The sequence below is a fragment of the Rutidosis leptorrhynchoides genome, chromosome 4 (assembly GCF_046630445.1).
Source record: "Rutidosis leptorrhynchoides isolate AG116_Rl617_1_P2 chromosome 4, CSIRO_AGI_Rlap_v1, whole genome shotgun sequence".
In the NCBI taxonomy this organism is placed as follows: Eukaryota; Viridiplantae; Streptophyta; class Magnoliopsida; order Asterales; family Asteraceae; genus Rutidosis; species Rutidosis leptorrhynchoides.
In genome coordinates this window covers 323,497,048-323,511,556 of record NC_092336.1, presented here as the reverse complement: position 1 = coordinate 323,511,556, position 14,509 = coordinate 323,497,048, and the positions used below count along the sequence as shown (strand labels likewise).

Below are 14,509 nucleotides of genomic sequence, written 5' to 3'. Positions count from 1 at the left end.
GATCTAGACCAGGGCCGTTGTTATTCGTACCTAATCCAGACGCAATAATCTCTAAAGCACGCAAGGAAGCACGAATCAAAAACCAAATGGCGTTACGCGTTACTTTAGCAGAAAACACGAGACCCTTGATTGAAGGTCGAGGAGGACCAATCAGATTTCCAGAGATTCAAGGACACTCGTTCGAGTTAAAACATCACATCATTCAGCTCATTCAGAATAGCTGTCAGTTTCATGGATTACCGAATGACGATCCTAATTCTCACCTTGATAAATTCATATCTCTTTCGAACTTCTACAAACAGCCAGGGATAGGAAAAGATATAGTCCGGCTATACTTGTTCCCCTATTCTCTCACTCATCATGCTCAAACTTGGTTTGAAGGACTGGAAAAAGATTCCATCACGTCATGGACGGAGATGGCGACTAAATTCCTAACCAAATATTTACCTCCTTCTAAACAAACCAAACTGAAGAATGACATCATTAACTTCAAACAAAGTTATGATGAATCTCTTTAGACTGCATGGGAGCGTTTCAAAACCCTGCTAAAGAAGTGCCCTAATCACCAGTTAGAACGGTCAGCCCAAATCTGTACCTTCTACAATGGTCTTACGGTAAATCATAGGACGACGATCGATGCAGCAGCTTAAGGGAATCTGATGAACCAAACCGCAGATGAAGCATGGGAATTGCTCGAGAACATGACGATGCATCATCATGACTGGAACAGTAGTGAAACAACTTCATCATCTGCTCCACTCTCTGCACTTAACAATCAAATGGAGGCCATCAAATCCCTCACGGATAAGATGGAATCTCTTGCAAAGCAACTCGGAGAATTGAAGACGCAACCGCAGCAGGTTAACCAAGCTCAGGCTTGTGTTAATTGTACCAACCCGCAACCTACTGAAGACTATCAAGTTGAGTACGAAAACCCTGACGGTTCAGTCTGTTACGTTCAATACCCATCTCGTCCACCAAATCCCGGATTCAATCAACCACCAAGGGTTAATCAATTTCAGCGAAGCAAACAACCTTTCCACTATCGCTATCCACCTTATCCAGCCCAACAATCTCAATTGACCTACGATCAACCACTTCCACTCACTGGTCCCCCAGTTGAGGAGAATTCCCCTACCACCTAGATTACAAAATTAACTAACCTCACTCTAGGAGCTGATGATCAGTTAACTCAGTTCATCCAAGGACAACAACAGTTAAATCAGAGAACTGCAACCAGACAAGATCAGACGGAGATACTAATGAGAAATCAATTGGCTCTGCTCAAAAGTTTGGAAACGCAGCTCGGACAGTTATCACAACGCCTTGAAACCCGACCGCAGGGAAGATTGTCAAGTAATACTATCCAGAATCCCCATATAGAAGAAGCAAAGCAAATGGATTCCGTAATCCTAGAGGAAGAACCACGTAGAAGGTCAACTAGGCTCAAGAACAAATCAACATATACTCAGAAGCTGACCCCTGAAACTCCAGTTCACATACCTTATCCTGGAAGGCTACAAGAAGAACCATCCAAGCTTGATTCCTTCAAACTAGATGGAAGATTCTTGGACACTATGTCCAAAGTTCCCAACCAGAAGAGATACATCCGAAGGCTTCTTTCTACAAAGGAGAGGATACCAGACTCTAACAAAATTCCACTGAGTGAAGAATGCTCTGCATTACTCAAAAACTCTCTACCACCTAAGCTAGGAGATACGGGTCAATTCGTTTCCCGTGTTCAATCTACCAATCTGGAACCATTCATGCGCTAGCAGATTTAGGAGCAAGTATCAACCTAATCCCCTACTCTCTCTACAAGAGATTAGAGTTAGGAGATTTGTCACCAACCAAAATGACAATCCAACTTGCCGATCATACAATTCGATATCCTAAGGGCATAGTTGAGAACGTCTTGGTGAAAGTCAACAAATTCTTGTATCCTACGGATTTCGTAGTAATGGATATTAAGGAAGACCTACACACCCCAATAGTGTTAGGAAGACCTTTCATGAATACAGCTAGGACTGTCATTGATGTGTACAATCAAAACATGATCTTACGATCATATGGGGAGAGCGTTACCTTCAAAGTTGACAGACCAGCCGATCTTCCTGGACAGGCAGAGATGTTTGCTATTTCCATTAGACGGATCACTTCTGATGATGAGTCATTACCACCAGCCGATGATATAGAGATGGGTGTCGAATCACAGTCTGTAGACGACCCAGAAATGGAAGAAGAGGATCCCAGCGAAGAAATAGAGATAGAGGAGGAATCTGAAGAGGAAGAGGAAATGGAAGACGTAAAAGAAACTGCGACAACACCCGTTTCAAGCACTGAGCGTCATGAAGAAATAATGAGGCTTGAAACGACAGATCACAGTTTAATCATTCGCTTCAAGAAGAAGACCGACAAGGCTGAGGTTAAGGATATAGAAATTGATCCTGTAAGTATCAAAGTCAAGAATCAGAATACTGAAGAAACCCGTTCATCAGACGCATCCTCAGAGGAACCGGATACCGATGATGAAGAGGAAGAGCATCACGAAGACATTCTGACTAACTCACACTCTCCAACCGAAGTAGATCAAGGGGAGCCAGACTCTTCTTCAGATCAAATTCTGGTTATATCCACACATGCAGACATGATTACCTTCATCAATGATACCGATGAATTTGAAGACATTCTCGAAGCCATCCGAAATTTAACCATTGATTTTTCGCTAAGCTTAACAGAACGAATCATGGCTATCAGAGAAGAGCACCACCTCTATCTCCGAAGAGAAGACAATGATGTTGAAATCCTAGAAGAATGCATTCAAGACTTTATCAATTCTCTTCACGATCATATCTATCACGAAGAAAGGCAACGAGAGCACAATTCAGAGGTTCACACTATTCTTGAAACAATATTTTATCGAGATCAGAAGATCATTTACTCTAAGGTTTATAATGCCTTAGCCGGATCTGCACTTCCATTCTCACGAAACCAACGAGCACTACTGACTCTCATCCGGAAGCATATGGATCTTTCCACCGGCCGCCCGACTTATCACTCTGATTTGCAAATGATCGAGGATATTCACAGTCTTTTCGCTCTTCTGGATAGAGATAACTTCGAAAGCACACCAGACAGACTAGTGATTTACGTAACAATTGATCACCACACTGATCTGATTATCAAAGAGTTACAAGACGCTGTTATGGAGGAAGCAAGGCGAAACAATCCGTTCTATCATCTTGAACCAGATCGAGTCAACATTGCCACCTATGTTACGAAGCAGCTATCACGTATCTTTCACGAATCTACAGATCCTAGTTTCATATTTAAAGCTGGATGTCGAGAGATATACTCAAAGACGGTGAAATTAATACTCGGATCAGGATTGCTGTTCACTTCTTTCCAGCTTCGTCTCTTACCTAATCTGTGCAAAGCTACAGACTCTTACTGTGGAGATTACCGTTCCGAAGACTTCAAAATTCTAAAGATACAGTTTCTTACATTGTTTGAAGACCTCCGAAATGAGCATCCCATCAAAGAAATCATCAACACCAGCACTGCGACCATGATTGACATTCATGGGTCAACCAGCAAAGCTGTGGATCACATTCTCATCGGACTTCAAGACTTATCAAGAGCTGAAACTGCGTACTACTTATCGTTCAGAAGATCTTCAAGAGAAGTACCGGACTTGTTACCACTATTGGTCCGACACTTTCTTAGAACTTATCCATTAAGACTCACATTCCCTCAAGAAGACCAAGATCACAACCATCAATGACGAATGTTTTCTTTTTGATGAATCACTACGGTCGAGCCAACGACCTTAAACAAAAGCGCTTCCCGGGAGGCAACCCGTGCAATAAAGTAGAGTAGAAGAATAAAGGATGACAAATGAGCCGATAAAGAAGCAAGGAAACCAACCGCATCTGCTAGGGGTATTTCTTTCTTTTCGCTACTAGCTCAAGATTCAAACTATACCGCATCCTAGCTTATCACTTGAAATGTCCCGTTCATATTGATTATAAACGTTCCATATTAATTGATTTCATTGCGAGGTTTTGACCTCTATATGAGACGTTTTTCAAAGACTGCATTCATTTTTAAAACAACCATAACCTTTATTTTATCTATAAAGGTTTAAAAAGCATTACGTAGATTATCAAATAATGATAATCTAAAATATACCGTTTACACACGACCATTACATAATGGTTTACAATAAGAATATATTACATCAAAAATAAGTTTCTTGAATGCAGTTTTACATAATATCATACAAGCATGGACTCCAAATCTTGTCCTTATTTTAGTATGCAACAGCGGAAGCTCTTAGTATTCATTTGAGAATAAACATGCTTTAAACGTCAACAAAAATGTTGGTGAGTTATAGGTTTAACCTATATATATCAAATCGTAACAATAGACCACAAGATTTCATATTTCAATACACATCCCATACATAGAGATAAAAATCATTCATATGGTGAACACCTGGTAACCGACATTAACAAGATGCATATATAAGAATATCCCCATCATTCCGGGACACCCTTCGGATATGATATAAATTTCGAAGTACTAAAGCATCCGGTACTTTAGATGGGGTTTGTTAGGCCCAATAGATCTATCTTTAGTATTCGCGTAAATTATGGTGTCTGTTCCCTAATTCTTAGATTACCAGACTTAATAAAAGGGGCATATTCGATTTTGATAATTCAACCATAGAATGTAATTTCACGTACTTGTGTCTATTTTGTAAATCATTTATAAAACCTGCATGTATTCTCATCCCAAAAATATTAGATTTTAAAAGTGGGACTATAACTCACTTTCACAGATTTTTACTTCGTCGGGGAGTAAGACTTGGCCACTGGTCGATTCACGAACCTATAACAAATATGTACATATATATCAAAGTATGTTCAAAATATATTTACAACACTTTTAATACATTTTGATGTTTTAAGTTTATTAAGTCAGTTGTCCTCGTTAGTAAACTACAACTAGTTGTCCACAGTTAGATGTACAGAAATAAATCGATATATATTATCTTGAATCAATCCACGACCCAGTGTATACACGTCTCAGGCTAGATCACAACTCAAAGTATATATATATTTTTGGAATCAACCTCAACCCTGTATAGCTAACTCCCACATTACTGCATATAGAGTGTCTATGGTTGTTCCAAATAATATATATACTTGGGTCGATATGATATGTCAAAACATTTGCATACGTGTCTATGGTATCCCAAGATTACATAATATATTAGAATACATATATAATACAATATAAGTTAGCTAGGATATGATTAATATAGATTTGTTACCAATTTTCACGTAGCTACAACAAGAAAAATTATCCAATCTTGTTTTACCCATAACTTCTTCATTTTAAATCCGTTTTGAGTGAATCAAATTGGAATGGTTTCATATTGAACTCTATTTTATGAATCTAAACAGAAAAAGTATAGGTTTATAGTCGGAAATATAAGTTACAAGTTGTTTTTGTAAAGGTAGTCATTTCAGTCGAAAGAACGACGTATAGATGACCATTTTAGAAAACATACTTCCACTTTGAGTTTAACCATGATTTTTGTATATAGTTTCATGTTCATAAGAAAGATCATTTTCCCAGAAGAAAAACTTTTAAATCAAAGTTTAACATAGTTTTTAATTAACTAACCCAAAACAGCCCGCGGTGTTACTACGACGGCGTATATCCGGTTTTACGGTGTTTTCGTGTTTTCTGGTTTTAAATCATTAAGTTAGCATATCAGATAGATATAGAACATGTATTTAGTTGATATTAAAAGTCAAGTTAGAAGGATTAACTTTTGTTTGCGAACAAGTTTAGAATTAACTAAACTATGTTCTAGTGATTACAAGTTTAAACCTTCGAATAAGATAGCTTTATATGTATGAATCGAATGATGTTATGAACATCATTACTACCTCAAGTTTTCTGGATAAAGCTACTGGAAATGAGAAAAATAGATCTAGCTTCAAAGGATCCTTGGATGGCTTGAAAGTTCTTGAAGCAGAATCATGACACGAAAACAGTTCAAGTAAGATTTTCACTCGAAATAAGATTGTTATAGTTGTAGAAATTGAATCAAAGTTTGAATATGAATATTACCTTGAATTAGAGAGATAACCTACTGTAAATAACAAAGGTTCCTTGATCTTAGATGATTACCTGTAATGGATTAGAAAGCTTGGAAGTAGACTTGCAAACTTGGAAGTATTCTTGAGTTTTATGAAACTATACTTATGGAATTTATGAAGAACACTTAGAACTTGAAGATGGAACTTGAGAGAGATCAATTAGATGAATAAAATTGAAGAATGAAAGTGTTTGTAGGTGTTTTTGGTCGTTGGAATATGGATTAGATATAAAGGATATGTAATTTTGTTTTCATGTAAATAAGTCATGAATGATTACTCATATTTTTGTAATTTTATGAGATATTTCATGCTAGTTGCCAAATGATGGTTCCCACATGTATTAGGTGACTCACATGGGCTGCTAAGAGCTGATCATTGGAGTGTATATACCAATAGTATATACATCTAAAAGCTGTGTATTGTACGAGTACGAATACGGGTGCATACGAGTAGAATTGTTGATGAAACTGAACGAGGATGTAATTGTAAGAATTTTTGTTAAGTAGAAGTATTTTGATAAGTGTCTTGAAATCTTTCAAAAGTGTATGAATACATATTAAAACACTACATGTATATACATTTTAACTTAAGTCATCGTTAGTCGTTACATGTAAATGTTGTTTTGAAACCTTTAGGTTAACGATCTTGTTAAATGTTGTTAACCCATTGTTTATTATATCAAATGAGATGTTAAATTATTACATTATCATGATATTATGATATATAATATATCTTAGTATGATATATATACAGTTAAATGTCGTTACAACGATAATCGTTACATATATGCCTCGTTTCGAAATCATTAAGTTAGTAGTCTTATTTTTACATATGTAGTTCATTGTTAATACACTTAATGATATATTTAATTATCATTTAACATAATTAACAAGTGTATCAATATCATAATATGATTCATATGTACCTAGTAAGACGTTGTTATAACGATAATCGTTATATATATCGTTTTTGAGTTTTTTTAAATTTAATAAACTCAATTTTTTGAATATAACTCATTGTTAAAATACCTAATGAGATACTTACTTATCATAATATCATGTTAAATATATATATAATCATATATATGTCATCATATAGTTTTTACAAGTTTTAACGTTCGTGAATCACCGGTCAACTTGGGTGGTCAATTGTCTATATGAAACCTATTTCAATTAATCAAGTCTTAACAAGTTTGATTGCTTAACATGTTGGAAACACTTAATCATGTAAATATCAATTTCATTTAATATATATAAATATGGAAAAATTCGGGTCACTACAGTGCCTACCCGTTAAATAAATTTCGTCCCGAAATTTTAAGCAGTTGGAGGTGTTGACGTATCTTCTGGAAATAAGTGCGGGTATTTCTTCTTCATTTGATCTTCTCGTTCCCAGGTGAAATCGGGTCCTCTACGAGCATTCCATTGAACCTTAACAATTGGTATCTTGTTTTGTTTAAGTCTTTTAACCTCACGATCCATTATTTCGATGGGTTCTTCGATGAATTGAAGTTTTTCGTTGATTTGGATTTCGTCTAACAGAATAGTGAGATCTTCTTTAACAAAATATTTCTTCAAATTTGAGACGTGGAAAGTGTTATGTACAGCCGCGAGTTGTTGAGGTAACTCAAGTCGGTAAGCTACTGGTCCGACACGATCAATAATCTTGAATGGTCCAATATACCTTGGATTTAATTTCCCTCGTTTACCAAATCGAACAACGCCTTTCCAAGGTGCAACCTTAAGCAGGACCATCTCACTAATTTCAAATTCTATATCTTTTCTTTTAATGTCGGCGTAGCTCTTTTGTCGACTTTGGGCGGTTTTCAACCGTTGTTGAATTTGGATGATCTTCTCGGTAGTTTCTTGTATTATCTCCGCACCCGTAATCTGTCTATCTCCCACTTCACTCCAACAAATCGGAGACCTGCACTTTCTACCATAAAGTGCTTCAAACGGCGCCATATCAATGCTTGAATGGTAGCTGTTGTTGTAGGAAAATTCTATTAACGGTAGATGTCGATCCCAACTGTTTCCGAAATCAATAACACATGCTCGTAGCATGTCTTCAAGTGTTTGTATTGTCCTTTCGCTCTGGCCATCAGTTTGTGGATGATAGGCAGTACTCATGTCTAGACGAGTTCCTAATGCTTGCTGTAATGTTTGCCAGAATCTTGAAATAAATCTGCCATCCCTATCCGAGATAATATAGATTAGTATTCCATGTTTGGAGACCACTTCCTTCAAATACAGTCGTGCTAACTTCTCCATCTTGTCATCTTCTCTTATTGGCAGGAAGTGTGCTGATTTGGTAAGATGATTAACTATTACCCAAATAGTATCAAAACCACTTGCAGTCCTTGGCAATTTAGTGATGAAATCCATGGTAATGTTTTCCCATTTCCATTCCAGGATTTCGGGTTGTTGAAGTAGACCTGATGGTTTCTGATGCTCCGCTTTGACCTTAGAACACGTCAAACATTCTCCTATGTATTTAGCAACATCGGCTTTCATACCTGGCCACCAAAAATGTTTCTTGAGATCCTTGTACATCTTCCCCGTTCCAGGATGTATTGAGTATCTAGTTTTATGAGCTTCTCTAAGTACCATTTCTCTCATATCTCCAAATTTTGGTACCCAAATTCTTTCGGCCCTATACCCGGTTCCGTCTTCCCGAATATTAAGATGCTTCTCCGATCCTTTGGGTATTTCATTCTTTAAATTTCCCTCTTTTAAAACTCCTTGTTGCGCCTCCTTTATTTGAGTAGTAAGGTTATTGTGAATCATTATATTCATATATTTTACACGAATGGGTTCTCTGTCCTTTCTGCTCAAGGCATCGGCTACCACATTTGCCTTCCCTGGGTGGTAACGAATCTCAAAGTCGTAATCATTCAATAATTCAATCCATCTGCGCTGCCTCATGTTCAGTTGTTTCTGATTAAATATGTGTTGAAGACATTTGTGGTCGGTATATATAATACTTTTGACCCCATATAAGTAGTGCCTCCAAGTCTTTAATGCAAAAACAACCGCGCCTAATTCCAAATCATGCGTCGTATAATTTTGCTCGTGAATCTTCAATTTTCTAGACGCATAAGCAATTACCTTCGTTCGTTGCATTAATACACAACCGAGACCTTGCTTTGAGGCGTCACAATATATCACAAAATCATCATTCCCTTTAGGTAATGACAATATAGGTGCCGTAGTTAACTTTTTCTTCAACAATTGAAATGCTTTCTCTTGTTCATCCTTCCATTCAAATTTCTTCCCTTTATGCGTTAATGCAGTCAAGGGTTTTGCTATTTTGGAAAAATCTTGGATGAATCTCCTGTAATAACCAGCCAGCCCTAAAAATTGGCGTATGTGTTTCGGAGTTTTCAGCGTTTCCCACTTTTTAACGGTTTTAATCTTTGCTGGATCCACCTGAATACCTTCTTTGTTCACTATGTGACCGAGGAATTGAACTTCTTCCAGCCAAAATGCACACTTTGAAAACTTAGCGTACAGTTTTTCTTTTCTCAGTAACTCTAGCACTTTTCTCAAATGTTCCTCGTGTTCTTGATCATTCTTCGAGTAAATAAGTATGTCATCGATGAAAACAATGACAAAATTGTCAAGATATGGCCCACACACTCGGTTCATGAGGTCCATGAACACAGATGGTGCGTTAGTCAATCCAAACGGCATAACCATAAACTCGTAATGACCGTAACGCGTCCTAAAAGCAGTCTTTGGAATATCATCCTCCTTCACCCACATTTGATGATATTCAGAACGTAAATCGATCGTCGAATAAACAGACGAGCCTTGTAGTTGATCAAATAAGTCGTCGATTCTCGGTTGTAGGTAGCGGTTCTTGATGGTAAGTTTGTTCAACTCTCGGTAGTCGATACACAACCTAAATGTACCATCCTTCTTCTTGACAAACAAAACAGGAGCTCCCCACGGTGATGTGCTTGGTTGAATGAAACCACGCTCTAATAGTTCTTGTAATTGGCTCCGAAGTTCCTTCATTTCCCTAGGTGCGAGTTTGTATGGAGCACGAGCTATTGGTGCAGCTCCCGGTACAAGGTCTATTTGAAATTCAACGGATCGGTGTGGAGGTAGTTTCGGTAATTCTTTCGAAAATACATCGGGAAATTCTTTTACGACGGGAATATCATTGATGTTCTTTTCTTCGGAATTGACTTTCTCGACGTGTGCTAGCACAGCATAGCAACCTTTTCTTATTAGTTTTTGTGCCTTCAGGTTACTAATAAGATTTAACTTCGCGTTGTTCTTTTCTCCGTACACCATTAAGGGTTTTCCTTTTTTCGTATAATGCGAATTGCATTTTTGTAACAAACGATCTCTGCTTTCACGTCTTTCAACCAGTCCATACCGATTTTCATATAAAAACTCCCTAACTCTACTGGTATCAAGTCAATCTTAAATGTTTCGCTAACCAGTTTAATTTCTCGATTCCGACATATATTATCTGCTGAAATTAATTCACCATTTGCTAATTCGAATAAAAATTTACTATCCAAAGGCGTCAATGGGCAACTTAATTTAGCACAAAATTCTCTACTCATATAGCTTCTATCCACACCTGAATCAAATAAAACATAAGGAGATTTATCGTCAATAAGAAACGTACCTGTAACAAGCTCCGGGTCTTCCTGTGCTTCTGCCGCATTAATATTGAAAACTCTTCCACGGCCCTGCCCATTAGTATTCTCCTGATTCGGGAAATTTCTAATAATGTGGCCCGGTTTTCCACATTTATAACAAACAACGTTCGTATTACTTGCTCCGACACTATTCGTTTCGGCATTACTTGTTCCGACATTATTTGTTCCTTTAGTTCTGTTAAAATTTGGTCCGTAGACCTCACACTTTGTCGCGCTATAACCATTTCTTTTACACCTGTTGCAAAATGTCGTGCAAAACCCCTGATGATTTTCTTCACACCTATGACATGGCTGTTTTTGGTTTTTGTTGCCGTTGTTGTTATTGAGGTTGTTGTTGGGATTGTTATTGTTGTTGAAATGGTTGTTGTAGTTATTGTTGTTGTTGGGATGTTTGTTGTAGTTATTGTTAAGATTGCGGTTATTGTTGCGATTGTTGTTGCGGTTGTTGGGATAGTTGTTGCGATTGTGGTTGTAATTGTTGTTGTTGTTGTACTGGTGACTCTTGTCACCGTTTTCCTCCCACTTTCTCTTGAGTTGTTTTGTGTTGGCTTCTTCGGCCGCCTGCTCTTTAATTCTTCCCTCAATCTGATTTATGAGTTTATGAGCCATTCGACTTGCCTTCTGTATAGAAGCGGGCTCGTGTGAACTCACATCTTCTTGAATCCTTACTGGTAACCCTTTTACAAACGCGTCGATCTTCTCTTCTTCATCTTCGAATGCTCCCGGACACAATAGGCACAACTCTGTGAATCGTCATTCATATGTGGTAACATCGAACATTTGTGTTCGTAACTCTCTAAGTTCTGCCTTGAGTTTATTGACTTTGTTTCTAGGACGGTACTGCTCGTTCATCAATTGCTTGAATGCCGACCACGGTAGTGCGTAAGCAGCATTTTGTCCTACCTGTTCAAGATAGGTGTTCCACCATGTTAACGCAGTACCTATGAAGGTATGCGTAGCGTACTTAACTTTGTCCTCTTTAGTACACTTACTTATGGAAAACACCGATTCGACTTTCTCGGTCCACCGTTTCAATCCAATTGGTCCTTCGATTCCATCAAATTCCAAAGGTTTGCAGGCAGTGAATTCTTTGTAGGAGCATCCTACACGATTTCTTGCGCTGTTAGCTGCATTGCTAGATTCAGAGTTATTGTTGGTATGTAACGCAGCATGTACTGTGGCTATGTTTGCAGCAAGAAAGGTACGAAATTCCTCTTCGCTCATATTCATGGTTTGTCGAGTAGTCGGTGCCATTTCCTTCAAAATAGCCAACTGAATCGAGTTAATCATACAGAATATTAAGAGTAGTCAATAGTATTTCGTAGCATAATATGAACTCATTTATAAAAGCTTTTTCTTCATATTAGCATTTTATAAGTTTAAATTTGGGTACTACATACCCGTTAAGTTCATACTTAGTAGTTAATATACAATTCAACTACTACAATTCCATATGAAAAACTGATTATAATAATATATCAGATATAAATATTCTTCAAACTTACAACATCGCTATATTACATATAACATAAAATATAGTACACTTTGATACATGACAGTTTTGAAGATAAACCTAGTTAATACGCAAGTTGTTCAGCAAAGGAAATAAAGACACGTAATTCATAAGTCCAAAAACAAGTCATGCATTCTGGTTTTACTAAGACGACTTCTGTAATGACCCGCACTTTTTCGATCGTTCTATACTTATAAGATTAATATTTACATAAATTAAACCTTACCAACATGATAAGCAATCCAAATTGTTGAGACTTATATTTTTGAAATGAGTTTTACACAACGTTTGACCGTCTAGTTTGACCGATGATATCACGAACTATATAACATATGATAATTATATGTTTGTGTATATATATGTATATATACATATTTAACATGATCTAAGGATGTTTTAATATCTCATTTTGTATTAATAACAGTAAGTTATAAGTATATTTTGAAACTACTAACTTAAGTTTTCAAAACGATAACCATACGTAACGTTATTTGACATAAATACTTATAACATATAATGTTTATACATATATCGTATATGTAATGTATTTAATCACTTTTAAAGACTTAAATACATAAAACAATATAAGTATATTCACAAAAGATAGCTATATTTGAATTCTCATTCCATTTTTCACAAGATTTTCTATACGTATATCTAGAGTATATGTACTCGTATCATACCTAGCTTCTATACGTATTTACTATTGGTATATACACATCAAATCACCACCAACCAGCCCTTGTTCATGCCTTATGTATAAGGTAACTCTCTTGTTCATGCCTTATGTATAAGGTAACTACTTTTGATGTTTAGTATGACTAATTACATAAAAATACAACATGAAATTTTGTCCATGTTTTTCCATTAATCATGTTTTTATGGCCTTAAATACATCTTCCATTTTCAAATTTTATTACCTCATTTCTTTAACCAAAAACACACTCTTAAGAAACTCCATAACCATTCAGCTAGTATCCATGAAGATCTAGCCATAAAAACATCACTTAAACACCATAAGAAAAACCTTACAAAAACACTTCAAGAATCCTTTCAAGAACACAAGTTTACTTCCAATCTTTCATCCAACTCCATCACTCTTTTGGTTCTAGATTTTAACTTCTCTTTTACAGCAATCTTGCCCAAGTAACTTGAGGTAGTAACTTTGTTCATAACCTTATTCGATTCATATATATATAGCTATCTTATTTTGTGGTATAAAATTTTAACAACAAGAACATAGTTTGAATGTTTTCAAACTTGTTTGCAAACTAAATAGATCCTTCTAACTTAACTTTTAAAATACTTCAAGACCTGTAATATAACATAAATATATGCTAATTTAACAAGGTATAACTTGGTTTTTCAAAGAACACCTTAAAAACTGTTTTTACGACGTCGGAGTGCAACCGGGGGCTGTTTGGGGTTGGATAATTAAAAACCATCTTGAACTTTGAATTGGAGGTTTATATTCTGGAAAAATGATATTTCTTATGAATATGTTAACACATAAAAATTTCATGATTTAATTCAAAGTATAAGTGTTTTTAGAAAAATGGTCATTAAATGATATTTTTGTAACAAAAATGATTAACTTCATAAGTTTCACCAAAGTTTGACCTTTGACCTTGATTTCGAATACAAACTAAGGTATTTACAGTTCATATTCTTAAAGAGGGACTCGATCCAAGGAAGTGGCAAGTTGAACCAACGAAAACGGAGTTGTAACGAAGAAACTATGACCAAAACAAAATCGGATATCCAAGACTTGTTTAGTCACGAAAATAATTGGAGAAAAATTAAATAAATCACATCTTTTTAAAATAACATGATATTTTATATATATGTACTCATAATTTAATTTTATATGGTTCAGGATCACCCGTAAACAATACGAGAAGATTAATCATAAGATCCCATGATTGTACGCAACACATCATTTGACAACACCGGTACTTTATGTACGCAACACGTCATTTGACAACACCGGTACCGTGGGTCAAGATTAATCTCGACCAATACATATTCGATGGGGGTTTTATTTATTTCGATGGGGGTTTTATTTATTAAACACCTAAATATGAACCATTAAAATTGAATTACTAACATCGGACTGCTAACTACGGACTAAGAAGACATTAA

At 36.2% G+C, this 14,509-nt stretch overlaps 1 non-coding gene across 1 annotated transcript; it reads right to left on the bottom strand.

The window, feature by feature from the left end:
* Positions 1 to 464: 464 nt before the first annotated feature.
* On the bottom strand, positions 465 to 571 carry LOC139845831 (small nucleolar RNA R71). The gene has a single exon (XR_011758587.1). It is a non-coding gene; the product is annotated as a small nucleolar RNA R71 (small nucleolar RNA).
* Between the last annotated feature and the right edge of the window lie 13,938 nt (positions 572 to 14,509).